The sequence below is a fragment of the Pseudopipra pipra genome, chromosome 2 (genome assembly GCF_036250125.1).
Source record: "Pseudopipra pipra isolate bDixPip1 chromosome 2, bDixPip1.hap1, whole genome shotgun sequence".
In the NCBI taxonomy this organism is placed as follows: Eukaryota; Metazoa; Chordata; class Aves; order Passeriformes; family Pipridae; genus Pseudopipra; species Pseudopipra pipra.
In genome coordinates this window covers 8,106,249-8,121,067 of record NC_087550.1, presented here as the reverse complement: position 1 = coordinate 8,121,067, position 14,819 = coordinate 8,106,249, and the positions used below count along the sequence as shown (strand labels likewise).

The following is a 14,819-nucleotide window of genomic DNA, read 5'->3' as shown; positions in this document are numbered from 1 at the left end:
CATTCCAAAACCTGGGCATCGTTTAGGGCTTGTTTGTTCCACACTCTTTGTTCCACGGCTTAAACCTCCTTTCTCACTGATTAGTATACAAAGATCAAATATTAAGAGAACATACTTTCTTAAGGGAATTTCTGCATATTCTAGAGGCAGGGGAAAGCTCAGCACTGATCCTGGCGGCTTCGAGGCGGTCTGGGGCCGTGCGGGGACGGTGTGGCTGCATCGAACGGCGCTGCGGGACACGGAGGGGCTGGAGCCGTGAGGGGAGCACGGTGCCTCAGGCGCTCGGGCACCTTCCCCTCATCGCTCCCGGCCCTTCGCGGGGGTCGGGGACCTTCTTTCTCGGGGCGTGGGACACGGAGGGGGGTGGTGGAAGGCTGTGAAGGGACATGAGGAGCCGTGAGGGGCCACGAGGAGACACGACGGGACGTGAGGGGCGGCGAGCACAGCGAATGTCCCGCCGCCTCAGGGGCCAAAGCGGCCCCGCGGCCCCGCCCGCCCCCGCCGCGCGCCAGCCCCGCGCACCGCGCCGCGATTGGCCGGGCCCCGGCGCGCGCCGGCGCCCCCTCGCCCCGCCATTGGCTGCCCGCTGTCCGCGCGCGCGGCCGCGTGCGCCCCCATTGTCACGCGCGGGGCGCTCTCCGAACGCTCCCGCCGCGCGCGCCCGCCGCCGCCGCCTCATTGGCTCCCCGGACGGTGATTGACGGGCGCCGCGGCCAATGGGCGGCGCCCGCCCCCCCCCCGGCGGTCTCAATATGGCAGCGGCGCCTCCCGGCGGCGGCGGCGTGCGCTGAGCCGCGGGTGTCCCGCGGGCTCCGGACCCGCCACCCCCGGACACCCATCGCACACCCACCGCACACCGCCCGTCGCACGCCGCCCTGCAGGTGAGCGCCCGCCCTCTCGCTCGCGTCCCCCCCGCACGCCGGAGCCGTCGGGAGCATCTCCATGATCACCGCTCCGCCGCCGCCCCGCACCGCACGGCGGGGCGCGGGGGGTGGGAGAGCGGCGGTGCTCGGTCCCCAGCCGGCCCTGCGGCAGCGCCGGTTTGCGCTTCACGTGTCACCGCCGGCGGCTGCGGGACCCGCCGGGACCCCCGCGGTCCGGGCGTGCTGCGGGGGAGCGGCGGGGGGCGCTTGGGGGGAGCAGCGAGGGGCAGGGGAGGGTGCCCGCCGTGGGCAGCGGTCACTGGGGACAGGGCACAGCCGGGAGCTGCGGGCTCCCGAGGGATGCCCGCAGCCCTAGTGTCTATGGGAAGCGCTGCCCTGGCTGGAGATGCGGGCTGCCGAGGGATGCCCGCAGCACTGGGATCCATGGAAGCGCTGCCCTGGCTGGAGGTGCGGGCTCCCGAGGGATGCCCGCAGCCCCGTGATCCATGGGGAGCGCTGGCACCAACGCGGTCGTAACAGAGTTGCGGGAGCGAGCGCGTAATTCCCAACCGCGTTGGGTTGGGAAGCGCTGGGAGAAACTGACCTGCTGTTCCTCGGCATTGGTCATTCATTCCCACTTTGCCCGCGGCATCCAGAGGATTCTGGGCTGGTGAAAGCTGGCTGGGATTGGGGTAGCGCTTGTGACTTGTTAATCATTTTGCCGTGTATGAAATTCTGATTAAAAAATGCATCGGCATAAATTAGGGGAGGCTGAGATCCATGGAGTGATTACTCGGGTGCCTGTCATTAGAGCATCTTTCCCCCTTCCTGTGTTATTAAAATGCTCCCGCCGTTTTCAATGACACTTCAGTGCTTGTGATGTAAATTTTTGAACAAGTGCGAACGGGGACCTCCTTCACCTGTGCTGGAAGGGCCTGATCCCACAGGGAGCAACTTCTTGGCTCGGCAGTTTTCAGGACCCCTCTCCCGAGTCCTTGCTCTTGTCCCTGCCTGCCCTTCCCCGGCAAACCCACCTGGGTCAGGCAGAGTTGGATTGCACATAATTGTCCTTGCTGCTTCCTGATGATCCCCCATGGATGGGGCAGTCCTGTGGGATTCCAAAGCTGTGGCTGACCTTGGAAAGCACTGTGGTTTTCTCTCTCATCTTTTGCCTGAGTTGCCCTTGTAGGCTGTGATCTGGGGACTGATACGTGTCCGGGTCCTGGGAAGTGTCTTAGACTGGGATCATCACCCCGTGGGAGTTATTGTAACTGTTGGGTCCTGGCAGTGAATGTGCTACACTTGCACCTTGGTCCTACTTGGGGGAAAACAGGATTGAGGAGTGGCTGGGAAATGAATGGGACTGTTTCTTCCCTTCTGGGCCCTGGGAGGGGGAGGTGGAAGAGGAATGTGGCTCACCTCTGCTTTGGGTACAGGCAGATCACTGCTGCTCCCTCTTTGGCTGTGGGATTTGCCCCAGAATCATGATTCCCATGGAGGGAAAAGCTGTTTCCTTCTTCAACAGCAGAGCAACTTGAAAATGCATGTTTTTAAGGGGATTCTGCCAGCAAGAATTTAATCTGCAGCCTTGTTGTTGTTGTTATTCTTGCATTAATGATCCAGTTATGCTTCCTGGGATATTAAAGGCAATATTCTGGAGTCCTTAAACAAATGCTCGTCATCTTTAATGATAACTGACTTTGGGATCTGGCCCTACACAATCTCAGGTGGTGCTGACTGTAATTTACCTTAAGGGAGACAAGATAAACTGCTGTTTGAAATGACCTTTTCAGTGCCTCTGGTTGCTCTTGACCGAAGCAGAATCCAGTGATTTGTCTGGTCTTGCTTAGAAGAGGCAAGATAGTGGTAGTGGGGTTTTTTCCGTGAGAGGTGATTGTGCCATGTAGTCACTCAGTGGCCAGGAACACTGGAGAAGCCTTGTGAGGCCTTGTTTGAAGGGATCAGTGTGTGTAACAAGGGGGGAAAAAGCCATGTTTGCAAGTAGCAGAGCTGTGTTTCTGAGGAGAAGTTCTCGTGCTGTAGTGAGGAGCGTGGTATAAATAGCAGCGCTGGGTTTTAGGCACTGAATTCGAAGTTATGGTTTCCACAGCAACCAGCACTCAGCCTGTCGTTTGTGTATGGAATATTTCCCCCTTTTTTTAAAAAACCCCACGTGTCTGCCTTCTGGTGTTGTGCTGTGTCCATCCCTCCTCCACCGACACCTCGCGCTTGTTCCTCCTACACTGCTTTTGAGCGTCCCTCTCTCACCTTCCTTCTCTCCCAGTGGTTGTTGTCTTGCTCCATTCCCATCTCCAGGCTTCCCACTGCCTTCTCCTGGGCCAGGAGATCCTGGCCACCATGTTGCTTTGTCTTCCAAGCCTTCCTTTCAGTACTGTTTGCTTCCAGCTGTGCCTGGGACACGAGGGCAGAGCCCTGCTTGGAATCCCATATCCCTCAAATACCAACAGGTGTTTCCCATCTCTCCCTTACCCAGAGGGTTGTTATCTCAGTGGTAGGTCCACATGCCCTCCTGGCTCTTCCTCAGCCATTTCTCTTGCAGCCCAAAGGAAATGAGAGCTGTGCACTGTGTGAAGGACCTGGGGACGTGCCCTTCCCATAGGAAGATCAGGATGCAGTGCTTGTTTTTATGAATGTTTGTCATACAAATGTGCAGCGTTGCTAAAGTGGTTTCATTTATAGCCAGGGGGTTGATGTATCTGCATGGTTGTGTCCAAGTTACAGTTTCCAGAGCAACTAGAGCAGCTTTGTGTCTTGGAAGACTGTTAACTAAAGCATGAAACATCACATCGAATTTGCCTTCCTTAAATTCTGTGATTTCAGCTACTGTTAAGAACGCAGCTGTGCTTATCCAAGAGCATGTTTAAAAGCCTCGAATGACCAAGCAGATCATCTTCAGATACCTACCTCTGCCATGAGAGCAGGAACGGGATTGTCAGCCCCCAAAGTAATTATCCTTAAAGTTATAGCATGAGGCACCTTAATAGAAAAAGGAAACAAAATAACCCACAAAAAAAGCTACCAAAGGAAAAAGCCAAAAAAGAATGAAACAGGCCACCTCAAGTACGGGGGGCAGTTTTGAGCACCACAATATAAGAAGGTTATAAAGCTCTTGGAGAGCATCTAGAGGAGGAACACAGATGGTGAAGGGTTGGGAGGGGCCATACGAGGAGCAGCTGAGGGCACTTGGAATGTTCAGATGGAGGAGACTGAGGGCAGAGCTCACTGGGGGCTGCAGCTCCTCCTGAGGGGCAGCTCTGATCTCTGCTCTATGTGAGTAGGGACAGGACCAGAGGCAACAGCTGGAATTGTGTTACGAGAGGTTTAGGTTGGATCTCAGGAAAAGGTTCTTCCCCCAGAGGGTGGTTGGGCACTGAACAGGCTCCCCAGGGCAGTGGGCACGGCCCCAAGGCCCCCAGAGCTCAAGGAGTGTTAGGACAGTGCTCTGAGGGACAGGGCGGGACTCTTGGGGTGTCCTGGGCAGGGCCAGGAGTTGGACTGGATGATCCTTGTGGGTCCCTTCCAGCTCAGGATATTCTGAGGCTCTGTGATCTCGTCTCTATCTCCAACCAGAACTAATGACAGAAGTACAGTCTGGCAGGGCAGTGTAGAAAGGCTGATGTCAGCTGAAAGCAAACATCAAGTGAAGGATTCCCACTGCTGGAATATTGATCTGAAGAAGGAAGGGGAGTCGGGATCCCCTGTACCTGAGAGCAGTTGGGCAGGCTGGGGTGCCAAAGGCTGGTCTGTTACCAATATTTTTTTTTAATCTCCTTCTCTTTCCCCTCTCCTTTGGCTGCTGCTCCTTGTGAAACTGGGTCCCTCTTGCAGTGTCTCACTGGGCAGTGGCGCCAAGGACTCGGGAATCACGACAGGTCATTTTCCCATTGTAATTCAATTTGAGCCAGTGTTAATTTCAAAACAGTGGATGTATCTGCCTGGTTGGTGTCTCCTTGCTCTGTGAAGGGTTTTGTCGATAACAGGTGTGTCATTCCCTTAGAAATGGCCCTGCTGGGTCATTCCCTTAGAAATGGCCCTGCTGGGTCCTCGCACTAGTTGGAGCGATGATGCTGTAAAACGCTTGGTAGGTTACTCGGGGAATCTCAGCCAGGAGACTTTTAAATGTTGGCTTGTGTAAAAAGGAATTGCAAAGAGAACGTCTCGGGGGTTTTCCTCTCTCTTTTTGTTAGTAACCTTCCAGCTCGATGTTTTCCTTTTTATATCTTTAATATGTATGTAATGTTCCATTGATGCTGCCGCCTGTAACAGCGCTGTCAGCAGCCTATGGCTTTTGCTTAATAAAATGGAGGAATGATTCTTCTCCTGCGAGATGTTTTTGAAATGAAACTTAAACCCAAACCTTGTGATCTTTGGTGTGCTGCCCAGATTATAGAAACAAAATGATTGAAACAGCAGCTGGCAGTGGCTCGAAGTGAGCTGGAATACCTTGAACTTCTCCCCGGGTCGCTTTAGAGCCAAGGTGGGGATTTTGTTTGCTCTGTGCTCAGCCCAACCTTTGTGATTTTAGTGTGGAGGGAGTTCAGCTTGTTCCCATGGGAGCAAGGCTGCAGTGGGCTGGAGTATCTTCCAGCCTGGAGGTTTCCCATCCAGCTTGGGGAGACCCTTGGCTTTGACAAGTGAGGTAGAGGAGAAGGCTAAGACCAAGGAAGGTTACACAGAAGGTTATTTTTCATGTGTAAGTGATGAGGAGGGATGGACTGGTCCTCAGCACTGGATGTCACTTCTCAAAATACTCTGTTTTCCCCCAGACACTGGTTTTTGGGTTTGGAAAAAAAACAATTTAAAAGTTCTGCTCTTTCAAACTAGGGAAAGTACCAACTTTTGACAAGGGCTTTGTGGTTGTTGAAAACAATAATTTTTGAGGAAACATTTCTCCTGGTAGCAGCAAACCTCTGTATTTTGAGTTTTGCAGCCCAGGCTGCAAAAACAAATGCTTAGAACACCCATGGTCACAAGTTACCTTGTGTGAGGGGTGTCTCTACTGCATCACATTATTCAGTGTCTGCCTTTCCCCTTCATATGCTCTGTTCCTAAGATTAGTACAGGTTTCCTGCTCATGGATAAATAATTTAAACACCTGGACTGATTAAATGCATGCACAGGAGCTCAGAGCAGTCGTGGCTTTTCTTTTCTTTTGATTCCAAGACTGACTTTTCTGAGGAAGATTCAAAGCAACTGAAAATAGCTTCATCATAGAAACATCAAGCGCAACTTGAGCATTGTCGTGGATTCAGGCAGTGAACGTTTGCCTTCCCATTAGCGACGTCTCATTGAACACTCAAGGGCTTATTGACAACTCGTTTGCTTTGCCTAATTGTGTGCCTTGCTGGAGGGCAGGACTGTCCTTCCCTTGGCAGGGCTGGTGTGAGGGAGGTTTAGGAGCCAAGCTCGGCTCATCCGAGGGCTCCTGTGAACCCCGAGTTCTGCTGGGGGTGGAGGAGCTGCAGCGGTGCTTGCCTCTCTGAAAAAAAAAAAAATAGTCCTTCCTGCTAATTTTCTTTCCAAAATGCCGTTTCCAAGAGGAACAGTTCTCCTGCTTTCCCCAAGAGAACTGCAGCCCAAACCAACCACCTAAGGAGAGAAGTGTTTTTCCTCTCTTGTCCTGCATCAGTCAGTGCTCAGACTGGCTGACAAAAGCACTCTCAGATGACTGGAGTTTCCTCTCCTTTTGTTGTAAAAAAAAAAAAAAAATGCTCTTAGGAACTACCTTTATAGAGCAGCTGCATGTGTCTAGGCTGGAGTTAAACCACAGCTGGAAAACATCTCTCATCTCTCACTCAAAACATCTTATATCTAGAGATTTAAAACCTCGTGCCAGAAAGTTGTGGTGGAATTCTTTGCCCAAGATTTTTCCTGCTGCACCAGCACTACTCTACAAGGACATGAATACCTCGATTGCCTGTGTCTTGTCTGTCTTATTTGCAGAGAGAAATGTGCAGAAAACGGGGTAGTGGGAGGAAAGTTTCACTTGGCACTTGGATTTTTTGATTATCCCCCCTTTTTTTTTTTGAAAAAAATTTTTTTTAATATTTTACAGTAACCTGGAAGATTTGTCATGGCTTCAGTCCTCTCTCTGGCTTTCCACCCTCCTTTAGAAGCAATGCTGAGCCAGACACCAGGCTTTTTGCAAGCCAGGGCAATTCCTGCTTGGATCCAGTTCCTGCTTGTCAGTGGGATCCATCCATTACTGTAGCAGCGGGTGGGTTTTGTTGTTTCAGATGATCCCTTGCCCTAAGCCCATCACACTTTGCTTCTTCTAAGGCCAATCCTATGCCTACTTTTCCCCCTTGGCATGGTTTGGGGAAGATTGGCCTCTCCAGCTCCTCCACGTGGTCCCTTCTCTCCTCTCTGCCTGCACTTCCCTGTAACTTGCTGCTGTTCCTTGCCAGTGGAGCCTTGGGCAAAAGGCATCTCCCTCCGTGTCCCAGTGCTCCAGCACGGCTCTGTTTGGTTGCATCAGCTCCTCAGCTCAGTTTGCTTATGGAAAGCATGTCTTAAACCTTCAGAGTGCTGCTTCCTGACCACCCAGAGAGCTCCTGCGGAGTTTCAGTGCTGTCTGGAACTTGGATGAAAGCCTTAATTCATACCCTGTCTGCATTTCTGCATTCCTACCTGCAGGGCTTGCAGGAGGCCTCCATCTGTAGCTTGTTCCTTCATCATGGGCCTTTGTTGGAGTTTGGGCAGGTGCCTGTGCAACACAAGTTTAAGTGTGTTCTCCACTGACTGTGTGAAAGGTTATCTGTAGCTTCCATTTAGGTTTGGGATGATGGGATGATGCATTTTTATAGTGTTTCCACACCAGGACCTGCTGGAGCAAGTCCAGAGGAGGCACCAAGATGATCAGAGGGATGGAGCACCTCTGCTGTGAAGAAAGGCTGGGAGAATTGGGATTGTTCAGCCTGGAGAAAGAGAAGCTTTGGGGTGACCTAACTGTGGCCTTTCAGGACCTGAAGGGAGCTACAGGAAAGATGGAGAGGGAAATATTTACAAGGGCCTTGAGTGACAGAACAAGGGGGAATGGTTTCACACTGATAGAGAGTAGGTTTAGGTTGGATATTAAGAGGAAATTGTTTCTGTGAATGTGGTGAGGCCCTGGCACAGGTTGCCCAGAGAAGCTGTGGCTGCCCCTGGATCCCTGGAAGTGTCCAAGGCCAGGTTGGACAGGGCTTGGAGCAACCTGGACTAGTGAAAGGTGTCCCTGCCCATGGCAAGGGGTGGGACTGGATGGGTTTTTAAGGTTCCTTCCAACCCAAACCCTTCTGTGATTCTGTGAACATAAATCTTGCTGCCTCCGCTTGTTGCTAATGAAAGACATTTCCTGGCTTGGTCTTCAGTGTCTCCTGGGAAAGTCACACCAGTTGAGTGAGCAGATCTGCTGATGAAGTCAGCATGTTTGGGATATTGCCCCATGCCTTGGAAACCTTTGTTTGTTCTGTTTATGTGGGTTATAACAAGGGGGTTGCTCCGTGCTGTCCCTTTGCCGTGGGGGAGTTGTGAGGAAGGAAAGTGGAGCTGACAGAATTACCTGCCAGCATAATTAAATGCATAGCTAAATGGATATAAAAAGACCAGACAAGTAAATTGCTTTTCGTACAAATAGCCTTTTGTCTTCTGTTTTTTATTGAGGCTTGCCAAAGTGCGAAGATCCCTCTGTGAAAATAAGGTGAGCAATTAGTATTAATTGATTTGGGTTTTAATCCGGGTTGGGCTGAGCTTGCTGAGGCTCAGTGTGGCAATGTATGAAATTGCAGGAGGAATTGATTGCATTTTGTCTCTTCCATGTGCAGCTTTCCCTTAAACTGCTAATGAAATTCCATCACTAATGAACAGCGTGTTCCATTAAATGTGAGTTCATCTTGGAATTGTTAACAAGTGTCTTTTGGGGATCCTTTTTCCTTGCTAGGCCCCTCCTTTGCTGGGTGTACAGTCTTGAATTTCACTCTTGGTTTCTTAAAGATGTGCATGGAGATAGCAACACTTCTGTGTCCGTTCCTATATTTCTCTTTGGAGAGTATTTTTCATGGAATGGTTAGTTTGGTTTTTTTTGGTTTGCCTTTGGTAGCAATTACTGCTGCTTGCATTTGTGGCTTCCAGTCCAGAACAAAGCTGGTTTGTGTGTCTGGCCAGTGGTAATTGTTGACAGTTGATAATGTTGGAGACCCCTCATTGTGGCTGGGACCTGAATTGTACCAACTGCTGCTGAACCCAAATTATAGAGGTTTAATTTTGGCTTCAGGGCTCCTGTGCTGGAATATTTTCTTTCCCCTGGTAATAAACCAAAGAAAAAGTCAGTGTTTAAGATCTTTCCTAAACATGCCAAGTGGGACAAAGAAGCCAGTGTCTCAAAAGCTGCCTAAATTTCTATTCTTACCCTTGTCTGCTCTCAGACTTTCCTGGTGACACTGAGTTATCACATCCCATGGGGCAATTAAACTCATTCCCTGCCTGTTTAAATGTGCACTGTGTATGTTAGGTGGCATATCAACGTTGAGTAAGAGGGGAGTTCAGGGAATGAGTGGATGTGGCACTCAGTGCTCTGGACTGGTTGACAAGGTGTGGATTGGCCCCGAGTTGGAACTTGATGATCTCAGAGGTCTCGTCCAACCTTAATGATTCCATGATTTACAAATGTCTGAGAAGTGTTGTTTGCTCCTAAGTGATTAGGAGATTAAGTAGTGGATTAATTGTAGTTATTGCATTGGAACCCCCCTAATGTGTGTAGATACAAGGCCTGTGTCCTCTCTGAAAGGGTCGAGTCTTGCTCACCTGTGAGAGGGGGTGGGTGTTTGATTTTGGGGAATTATTTTGTTGGCAATTCATGTTTTCATCCTTGTTTCTCAAATGAAAACTGTTTAGCTTTCAACTTCGGTCTGAAATGTTTACTTTTCTTCTACATGTGGAGATTGTTGGTAACACATGATTTCAGGGGAATGTTCTGTTTTGCATCACAGGAAGGCTTCAGAAAGCTGCGAGATTGGCAAAACCCAGTTTTCCTTTGGCCATTTGTGCGTGTTTGGAGGTACCTGCTGGGGCATGAGGTGAAGTTGAGCTCAGCCTGGGTGAGTAACTCAGTTCTTTGTGCAGCCTCCTCTTCCCGTGGGGACTTGTGAACACATTCTCACGTCATATTTGATTTTTTCCCTACTGTGAAATACATCTGTGGAAGGCAACTAATTAGTGCCAGATCCTTCTGTCCTAGGGATGAGTGTAAGACCAGGGCAGGTGCTACTGACACTTGTCCAAAATGCTCTCCCAGCAATGTGCATTTGGGGGATTTTGCAGCCTGTTTGTATTTAGCAGCTTTTTTTTTCTTTCAGAGTAAGCCTCTCTCACTTGATTTCTGACAGTCTGCACCAGTTTTTGTGATGACTGTATGCATTTCTCTCTGGGTAATATGAACTTGAAAATCAGCAGTGTTATCATGTTTATCATCTGTCGGGTGTAAGGCTTGTGATGGGTCAAGAAAAGGCTTGGATGGTATTGACCAGCAGTCACCAATTTAGCTGATGGCCAAATCCATGCTGTGGGTGGTTTGTTTTGTGTGTGGGTTTTTTATTTGTTTGTTTGTTTGTTGTTGTTGTTGTTGCTGTTGTTGTATTTTCATTTGTTTTGCGTTTTTGGTTGTGTTTTTTTGTTTTGTTTTGTTCTTTTGGCTGTGGTTTTTTTCTCGTGCCTCAGGTGAAGGATGAATTAATGTCAGTGTTAAAAGCTCTGGCATGGCTGCAGTGGGGCATTCACAGCTCTGTGAAGACACTCACTGGAGCATGTGACTGTGGAGGTACTTAGTGGTTCACTAATTGCATTACTCACTGCAGCTTGTCTGGGCCATCTGGGGGGAACACAGAGCTGCAGGCTCTGGAGTGCAGGTTCAGGTCTGAGGGCTGCAGACAGTTCTTTACCCTGTTCATAGAATCCCAGAATGGTTTGGCTGGGAAGGGACCTTAAAGATCATCCATTTCCACCCTCTGCGATGGGCAGGGACACCTTCCACTAGCCCAGGTTGCTCCAACCTGGCCTTGGACACTTCCAGGGATGAGGCAGCCACAGCTTCTCTGGGCAACTTTGCCAGGGCCTCCCCACCCTCACAGCCAGGAATTCCTTCCCAATATCCCATCTAACCCTGTGCTTTGTCCATGTGAAGCCATTCCCCCTTGTCCTGTGCTTCCATCCCTTGTCCCCAGTCCCTCTCCAGCTCTCCTGGAGCCCCTTTAGGCCCTGCAAGGGACTCTCAGGTCTCCCTGGAGCCTTCTCTTCTCCAGGTGAACCCCCCCAGCTCTCCCAGCCTGGCTCCAGAGCAGAGGGGCTCCAGCCCTGGCAGCATCTCCGGGGCCTCCTCTGGACTCTCTCCAGCAGCTCCAGGTCCTTGTGCTGTTGTTCCCAGGGCTGGAGGCAGCTCTGCAGGGGGGTCTCACCTGAGGGGCAGAATCCCCCCTCCCTTGCTCTGGGATCAGCCCAGGACACCGGGGGGTTCTGGGCCAGGGCATGTCCAGCTTCTCATCCCCCAACACCCCCAAGTCCTTCTCCCCAGGGCTGCTCTCCATCCATTCTCCTTCCAGCCTGTGTTTGTGCCTGGGATCGCCCTGACCCAGGTGCAGGACTTCAGACACAGACTGGTCATTTACTGAGGCAACTCAATATCTTCCCTGTGTTTGTCTGCTGGCAGACAGTCACTGTCTTGTGTGCACGTGTGCCTGGACCCTGCCAGCTGTGGAAAAGCTGGGGGACTGAAGGACGGGGAACAAAATCCAGCAAAGAAACATGGGAAAGCTGCTGTGGGAGCCCTCTGGTAAAAAATGGGACTGAGCAAGTGCCATTAGTGGCAACTGGGGTGTGCATTTTGGAAGCTGTGGATGTGTCACATATAAGTGAGGGAAACATGCCTTGCTGTACCTTGGTTTCTGCCTGTGTTAAATCTGAAAACACTGCTTATAACACAGTAGACCTTGTTAAAACTAAACCTGTGAGTGTGAGTGCCCTGGATTTAAACCAAGGAGAAAAATGTACCTGTTTAGTGCTTGGATGTAGTGGTGAAGTCAAATGCTTGACTTAATGAAGAATCCCACATGTCATTCCTTTTCATTGCCTTTTCTCCCCATTGAGGGGTGGAATCTGCACTGATGTCCTTCCACCTCTGGCATTGTCAGGGGATAAAAGAGGCCAGGTGACAGCAAGGAGGCACCTGGAGGGGGCAGTGGAAGAAGTGCTTGTAGGTTTGGCCAACAGAAAGTAAGTCTCTGTATTTCTTAACTAACAATGCCTAAAGACACTCCCCTCTCCTTTCCCTTCCTGGAAAAGGAGGAAAAACATCCCCCAGAAGGCACCCCTGGGGTCTGATAGATAAGCTGTCTGCATTTTTGTGGCAGGGAGTCATCTCTTCCCCTTAGCCCCTGCCCCAGGTAGGCTTTATCTGTCCCACATCTGGCCCCCAGGACTCTCTGGTTTTACGGACTTTTGGAGAACTAAATTGTTGGTCAAGTCCCAGGAGCCTCCTGGGTTGGATGGATGTGACTGTGGCTGCTGCTGCTGGGGGGCTTCTCCTGTTCCCCCTGGCAACAGGGACTCTCTGGTTGCCCAGGATTGTTCCATCCCAGTGGAGCAGGTTACAAGTTTAGTGCCTTTTTATTTTTTTTTTGTTGGCACTTTGCCTTTTGCCTCCTGCCCTGCAGTGGGAGCAGGAGAGGCAGCAGAAAGGGGGCTGAACCTTGTGCTTAAAATCAAACTCGCAGCTTGGTGTGGCTATGGAAGCAAATCCATAATTTTTTTACGGAGAACCCAAGTTTTCTTGAAATGTGGGAGGAGAGGAAGAGAGAAATGAGGCTTCAGGTTGCTCCTTGTGCTGGGAATGTGGAAGGACATCCTTCGGCCTGGGGACAGAAAAAAAAAAAGGGATATAGATGGAGCTCTGCACAAGAAAGAGGGAAGAACATTTTTCTAGAAGGATTGGAGGTTGCTGGAAGGGTTGGCAGCAGCAGTGCAGGCACAGTTTTGCTGAGAGCCCTTAGGATCCATGCCAGCTGAAATCCTGTGGGGGAGGCAGGGGCACCCTAATGGGAATTGTAGTGTGGCGAGTTGGGAATGGCAGGACATGAAATGCCTCGGGAGATTTGCCTGCTGCAGATGCTCAGGCTCTCTGGAATCGGTGAACAACCAGTCTCAGTCCACAGGAGGGGGATTTATCTCCTGTTTTGATGGACAGGAGAGAGAAGAGCTGGTGCGTGGTGGGAGTGAGGAGGGAGCCACAGGATAATGTGAGGCTTGGGCTGGGAATCCTGCTCAGCAACTGGCATGGCCAAGGGCTGTGTCTGTGACGGCCAGGGAAAACAGCAGCCCCCGGGGGCTGCTCCTCTGTGGTGCCAGGTAGGGACCAGCACCTGCCCAGGTGGGTGGTGGGGAAGGAGGTGCTTGAGGAAGTGCACAGACCTGACCTGGGATGGGATGTCCTGATCCTGCCAGCCAGGCAGATGAAAGGGACTGACAGCCAGCTGGGGCTGCTGGTGTGGGGTCAGGGGGTGGGTGTCCCTGGGCTGTGCAGCCCCCGGGCCACCAGCAGCATGTTTGTGTCAGCAGGGTCCCACACGTCTGCAGGGGCTTTCTCTCCAGGCTGACAGGAGCAAGCATTGCTCTCTTGGATCATCCCAAATCCTTGCTGACAGGAGGAATGTGCGGGTTTCTTGCCTGGTGGCTCCTCTGCTCCAGCACACCCTGCACGCACAGGCACACGGGCACCCCGTTGTCCTGTTGGGTTTCAGTGCCTCTCTTAGACAGGGAACGCTCATTTGAAGAGGTTTGTTAGCACCCAAACCTGGGTCACTGCTGGGAGGGGGTCCTGGGAAGGCATCTGTATTCTGTGACCCTGTTTGTACACAGCCTGCAAGGATCCTACCTGCTGAGGGCACACCCGTGTTGGAACGAGGGGAAAACAATGGCAAGGATGAGGATTTAACAAAATGTCTGCGACAGACAGCAGTCTCTCCTTAGGCAGTCCTAGAAAGGAGGTATCCCTTCTCTCAAGCAGAAGCTGGAAATTGTTTTATTTTTTTGTACTTTTGAAAGTTATCCAAGGGAGCAGTAAGGGTTGTCAAGCATTTTGAGAATAACCTGAGAATGTTGCCCTAAACAGACTTGTTCTGGTTCTAGGCCTGCATTAGTCTTTGTGGAAAGGAAGAATTTAATCCCCATCACCTTCATGTTGTGAGTCAGGTTTTCAGGTGTTAAGACAACCTTGGTTTGGTGAGCCCTGCTCTGTACTTTCACTCCTACCTGCTGCTCAGTCACCTCTTTAACAAACGTGGGCACATGGAGGTGTTTGTACCATCAAAGTGCCTGATGCAAATGTACAATCTTCTCTCAACACATCCTTCCTTCCTTAGTGCTGGAGGTGGTGGGAGGAATTGGATGTGAAACACTCTTTATCTCAGTAAGAGAAGGTGTCTGAACCTGTTTGCACTTCAGAGGCAGGTACTACACCTCCTTTTATCCCTGTGAAAGATCAGCTTTTCTTCTTTTGTTTGCAGGGTGCTTTGGGCTTTCCTTTTGCTTGGTGGCTCCACAAGCCACATGGAGTAGGAAGATGCCAGAAATATGGGAAAGGAGAGGCAGCTGTGTGCATGGTGTTGTTTTCTGCTTCCCTGCAGTTGACTGTGGCAAGTAAATGAACCTCTGATCCGTAGCAGTTCTGGCCACTGAACACTTGCCTGGTGAATTTTAACCAGCAGGAAGTTTGCAGAAAACATGTTGAGAATTGTCACTTTAACAGGCTGGCACTGTGATAAGAAAGCACCAGCACACAGGGCAGGTTTTATTCACAGGGGGATGTTTTTGCTGTATTTCATCAAGCCATTCCCAATCCTGTCTTTTTCATTGGAGTCACTCTCTTCCCTCCTGAGTGTACCCCATTGGCTAATTGCTCTCCTTCCA

General features: G+C 50.9%; 1 protein-coding gene across 3 annotated transcripts in view; it reads left to right on the top strand.

The window, feature by feature from the left end:
* The first annotated feature begins 834 nt into the window (after positions 1-834).
* TIAM1 (TIAM Rac1 associated GEF 1) overlaps positions 835-14,819 on the top strand; it is a 163,406-nt gene continuing 149,421 nt past the window's right edge. For all 3 annotated transcript variants that reach the window (XM_064643904.1, XM_064643900.1, XM_064643899.1), the window contains exons 1-4: positions 835-881; positions 8,529-8,565; positions 8,690-8,747; positions 9,854-9,961. The gene's annotated coding sequence lies outside the window, so the exon portion shown is untranslated. The remainder of the gene's footprint in view (positions 882-8,528; positions 8,566-8,689; positions 8,748-9,853; positions 9,962-14,819) is intronic.